General features: G+C 42.8%; 1 pseudogene; it reads right to left on the bottom strand.

Moving 5' to 3' along the window:
* Positions 1-1460: 1460 nt before the first annotated feature.
* Positions 1461-1554, bottom strand: LOC112134850 (small nucleolar RNA U3; annotated as a pseudogene).
* Positions 1555-6136: the final 4582 nt, after the last annotated feature.

Genomic DNA, 6136 nt, shown 5'->3' on the forward strand with positions numbered 1-6136 from the left:
TGGTAGCTTGATGGCGATAGCATTGAATCTATAAATTACTTTGGGCAGTATGGCTGTTTGCACAATATTGATTTTTCCTATCCATGTGCTTGGAATGCTTTTTCCATTTGTTTGTATCCTCTCTTATTTCCTTGAGCAGTGGTTTGTAGTTCTTCTTGAAGAGGTCCATCACATCTCTTATAAGTTGAATTCCTAGGTATTTTATTCTATTTGTAGCAATTGTGAATGGGAGTTCACTCATGATTTTGCTCTCTTTGTCTATTATTGGTATATAGGAATGCTCGTGATTTTTGCACATTGATTTTGTATCCTGAGACTTTGCTGAAGTTGCTTATTAGCTTAGGGAGATTTTGGGCTGAGATGATGGGGTTTTCTAAATATACAATCATCTCATCTGCAAACAGAGACAATTTGACTTCCTCTTTTCCTATTTGAATACCCTTTATTTCTTTCTCTTGCCTGATGTCCCTGGGCAGAACTTCCAACACTATGTTGAATAGGAGTGGCGAGAGAGGGCATCCCTGTCTTGTGCCAGTTTTCAAAGGGAATGCTTCCAGTTTTTGCCCATTCGGTATAATGGCTGTGGGTTTGTCATAAACAGCTCTTATTATTTTGAGATACTTTCCATTGATAAGTAGTTTATTGAGAGTTTTTATCATGAAAGGGTTTTGAATTTTGTTGAAGGCTTTTTCTGTGTCTATTGAGATAATCATGTGGTTTTTGTCATTGGTTCTGTTTATGTGATGGATTACGTTTATTGATTTGCATATATTGAACCAGCCTTGCATCCCAGGGATGAGCTGACTTGATTGTGGTGGATAAGCTTTTTGATGTGCTGCTGGATTCGGTTTGCTAGTATTTTATTGAAGATTTTTGCATCGATGTTTATCAGGGATATTGGCCTAACATTTTCATTTTTTGTTATGTCCTTGCCAGGTGTTGGTATCAGGATGATGCTGGCCTCATAAATGAGTGAGGGAGAATTTCCTCTTTTTCAGTTGTTTGGAATAGTTTCAGAAGGAATGGTACCAGCTCCTCTTTGTACCTCTGGTAGAATTTGGCTGTGAATCTGTCTAGTCCTGGACTTTTATTTGCTTGGTAGGCTGTTAATTACTGCTCCAGTTTTGGAACTTATTTGTCTATTCAGGGATTCGACTTCCTCCTGGTTTAGACTTGGGTGGATGTATGTGTCCAGGAATTTATCCATTTCTTCTAGGTTTTCTAGTTTATTTCCATAGAGGCGTTTATAGTATTCTCTGATGCTAGTATGTATTTATATGGGATCAGTGGTGATATCCCCTCTATCATTTTTTATTGTGTCTATTTGATTCTTCTCTCTTTTCTTGATTAGTCTGGCTAGCAGTCTGTCTATTTTGTTGATCTTTTCAAAAAACCAGCTCCTGGATTCATTGATTTTTTTTTTCAAGGGTTTTCCATGTCTTTATTTCCTTCATTTCTCCTCTGATCTTAGTTATTTCTTGTCTTAGTGCTCTACATGTTCAGAGAAGTTCTCTAATGATGAACTATAGAAATGATCCCTGAAAGTATAGTCAGTCTTACATTGTTACTATTATAGAAGGGATCTCAAAAGGATCAGCCCCTGGATCAGTCTGGCAACTTTGTAAGCCATCCAGGATAGGTGGCATCTGGGTTCCACTTAAACATCTTGCTCAATTCTTTCTTTTACATCAAAATTTATATTCATCTTTTATAACTCACTCTCTTAGTCCACTTGGGCTGCTGTAACAAAGTACCATAGTCTTAGAACCAATGGAAATTAATTTCTCACAGTCCTGGTGGGTGGCAATCTGAGATCAAGGCACTCATAGACTCTGTGTCTGAGGGTTTGCTCTCGACCTCATAGGCGACATTGTTTTGCTGTGTCCTCACAGTGGAAGGGACAAGGCAGCTCTCTAGGTCCTCCTTTATAAGGGCACTAATCCCATTCATGAGGGATTTGCCTTCATGACCTAATCATCTCCCAAAGGCTCTACCTCCTAACACCATCACCTTTGGGGGTTAGGATTTCAGCCTATGAATTTTAGAAAGACACATTTGGACCATAGCACCCATCTTCTACCAAGGCTTTTAATTTTATTTTTTAAGAGACAGGGTTTTACTCTGTCCCCCAGGCTGGAGTGCAGTGGCGTGATCATAGCTCACTGCAGCTTTGAACTCCTGTGCTCAGGTGATCCTCTTGCCTCAGCCTCCAGAGTAGCCAGAAGTATAGGCATGAACCACCATGCCCAGCTAGTTTTTGTAGTTTTTACAGAGGTAGGGTATCGTTATGTTGCCCAGGCTTGTATCAAAGTAATCCTCCCAGCTTGGCCTCCCAAAGCCTGGAATTCTAGGCATAAGCCACTGCACTCAGCCTCCTACCCAGGCTCTTAACCTTAAAATAGTTTTAATACAGTGTTGTGGAAGGCCAAGGTCTAGACCATTTTGAAGGGTTATTTTCAGCTTCAAGTTCTTTGGCTTTGGCACCACGTCTGTCCTAATGACTTAGAATTCCTTCCCCTTGCTAAAACCAAGCCTAGCCCTCTCATTCTGCTTTTATGTCAAGAACCAGTGTAGGCCACAACTAGGGCAGCCTGCACAGGGCCTGGAAAAGTAACAATGGCCTCCTGGCCATTTCCTTCCTTTCCACTCTACACACTTCTTATTCATGTGAAACTTACAATGCTGATTATCTTCCTTGAGTGTTTTCTTCCATTGGTCTTCTTAGAATTCCTAGTGACTTGATGTATCAATCATTTACCCATTACCCTAATGCTTTATGAAAAGATACCTTCACTATTCTCCTTATACAGATAAGAAAAGTGAGACACAGACAACTGATGTCACGCCATTAGAAAATGTAGAGTGAATGTTCAGGTCAGTCTGATGCAGAATACACACTCTTCACACTCTTTTATTTATTTATTTATTTTTATTTTTTTTTGAGATGGAGTCTCGCTTTATCACTCAGGCTGGAGTGCAGAGGCGTGATCTCGGCTCACCACAACCTCTGCCTCCCTGGTTCAAGTGATTCTCCTGCCTCAGCCTCCCCAGTAGCTGGGATTACAGGCGTGTGCCACCATGCCTGGCTAATTTTGTATTTTTAGTAGAGATGGTGTTTCACCATGTTGGCCAGGCTGGTCTCAATCTCCTGACCTTAAGTGGTCTGCCTGCCTTGGCCTCCCAAAGTGCTGGGATTACAGGCGTTAGCCACTGCACCCGGACACTCTTCACTCTTCACACTATTTACTACTATGCTGGACTTCATCTCTAAACAGACTTCACAGACTTGCTTTTCTGACTTCTCGAATTTCCCTCTCAGGTAGGACTATGCTTTTGCTTCAGTATTCTTTCTAAATCATTGAGTACTCCTTGTTTGAGATACTTTATTTTCTTTTTAAAAATAGTAAATGTTTTATATTAGAGACAGGGTCTTGCTATGTTGCCCAGGGTGGAGTGCAGTGGTGATTCACAGGTGTGATCATTGCCTACTACAGTCTTTAACTTCTGACCTTAAGTGATCCTCTGTCTCAGCCCCCCAGTCACTGGGACTGTGCCACCACACTTGGCTCTTTTCTTTAACAGTACGTCTTGTTGTTTCTGCTTCCTCAATCTCAGATTAAGTCTGAAGTCTCCTGTTACTGTTTCCACCTCTGACCCCATTATAAGCTTTTCCACAGCCCTGATTCCAGCTGTCACCAGGCACATGATTTTCTTGTTAATGCTGTGCAGTGCTGAGCACGCTCAGTTGAATCAGCTGTTAAGGGCTCCTAAACCAGAAGTCGTACCCCTAATTCCAGCTGCAGCACCAGAAGTAAGGTGGTCTGAGACCTTGGTACCAAGTCCATGTCACCATGACTCTTCTTTACATTCTACTTAAACTGATTTGGGTCTCTTTCCCCTGTATATCCCAATGGATTGGATGGCCAACATCCTGGTTGGCCTGGGACAGTTAGGGTTTGTGCTCACTGTTCTGGTGTAATAATTAGTGGTTCCCTCTTTGACTCTCAAAAGTGTCCTAGTTTGAAGGATAGATCATGTGATTCTTACACCTCTTGGCCCCTCTGAATGAAGAAACGTGTTCCCTGTGATGAACGTGAGAGGGCCTGACGTTTTAGACTATAGAATTACAAATTGAATGTGAGATAATACATGTGGGCAACGTATGATGGGCCTGACTGTTTTTAAAACAGAAAGGAAGCAACAGCTTGCACCTCTCTTTTTCAAACCAGCTCCTGGTAATGTGATCAAATACTCAGCTAACTAATAATGACATAGCCTGGAACTTAGTTGTGTATAGATCTATTTAGAGTAGTAGAGCAACCAGACCCATCTGGTGATGAAAAAGCCTTCCCTTGGTCACCTGTCAGAGGCAGAATAATAGACATAGATGTGCCTCTGTGAAGCCACTCACCCTTTTCACTCTGAGCATGTGCAAAACTTACCTGAGATGCCAGTGGTGCAGCTCTGCTGGACCTGGACTGTGAAGGGCTCCAGGATGTGGCTGGGAAGAAATGACCCCATTATTTCAGCAGAGCAGAAAGCGTATGTTCCACTTGGCGTGGCAGCTGCTGTTTGGTTGTAGGGTGACAATGCTAGGCCTCCCTCTCCTACTTAAGGGCTTACCCTATGGCTTGCCCATCTGTCTAGGACAAAGCCCCAGGGAACAGGGCCAGGAAACAGAACAAAGAAGGTCCTACTGGGTGAAATGCCATGGAAATGGATTTCAGAGAGGGTCCTCCTGCACTGGGTTACTGACTTTTCTGCCACTGGCTACTAAAAAATGAATTCTTCAAAGTGCTTATCACTGGCTCTTACAGGTGAATTGATTGGAAGGAATGATGAACAAAAACTGTAAGCTGGACATCACTAAGTCTCTGAGGGAGAAGGAAAAAACAGCAGCCCTCTCTGTAAGGTGATTTTTTTTTTTTTTTTTTGACGGAGTTTCACTCTTGTTGCCCGAGCTGGAGTGCAATGGGGCGATCTTGGCTCACTGCAGCCTCCACCTCTCAGGTTCAAGTGATTCTCCTTCCTCAGCCTCCCAAGTAGCTGGGATTACAGGCATGCACCACCACGCCTGGCTAATTTTGTAGTTTTAGTAGAGATGGGGTTTCTCTATGTTAGTCAGGCTGGTCTCGAACTCCCGACCTGAGGTGATCTGCCCACCTCGGTCTCCCAAAGTGCTAGGATTACAGGTGTGAGCCACTGCGCCCAGCCTCTCTAAAGTGATTTTAAAGGTAAGATATCCTGAAAGTATGACCTTGTCCCTAACGATTAGAATTTAAAAAATTTTCCTAAGGAATGAAAGATGAAAAAAAAACCAATAGGCTTTTTTTTCAGACCTTGCAAATCAGATGAAAGGAATTTTGTTGGAGGGCTAGGGGGGAATGGAAGAAAAGGTAGGAAAGTTATAGTAAGATAACTGGAAGGAGAGAAAACTAGAAGCAGATAATTTGGACAAGTAGAGGAACAGGCAGGGGAGCTGGGAAAAAGGAGGAATAAGAGTGCATGCGGGCCATGTGTGGCCTGGAACTGACCTCACACAGGTGCCAGCAGGGTTGCCAGGCCAGGAAGGGATGTAACGGACTCTTCAGGACCCAGATCAATTTCCACAATTCTCTTCCATACCCCAAATTCTTTGCTTGCTTGCTCTATTAGACCATCGAAAGTCTCTGCTAAAATAGAAATTCCGTTGGTACCTGTGAATAGTTTCATATAAAATATACTTTGAATGGCTTTAGACCCTTGTTTTGGACCCTCTGAAACATTTTGGAAAGGGAAGACCAGAGTATCAGTGGGATGGGCCATCATCGGAGTGTAGCTGAAGACTCTGGGAATCCTGGGGGAGAATGGAGCCATGGACCTCTACGTACAGGAATTCTGAGAATAACTTTTAACGGCTTCATCATTTTATGAATATCTACAGTGAGGTTAGAACAGGCTGCCATTCGTCTGTAGACTTGGTTCATTTATTCATTATATGCCTGCTACGGACTACATGGGAGGCTTGCTTGCACTTTGGTGGTTGAGGCAGGCAGAGAACAATCAGAAACACTTCCGAGAAGGGCAGAAAACCAACTGGAGTAAACGCATTTGTTTCTCTAGAGGGCAAGCAAGGAAGAAAGAGGCACTTTCCTGT

This window comes from Pongo abelii, chromosome 7 (assembly GCF_028885655.2).
Source record: "Pongo abelii isolate AG06213 chromosome 7, NHGRI_mPonAbe1-v2.0_pri, whole genome shotgun sequence".
In the NCBI taxonomy this organism is placed as follows: Eukaryota; Metazoa; Chordata; class Mammalia; order Primates; family Hominidae; genus Pongo; species Pongo abelii.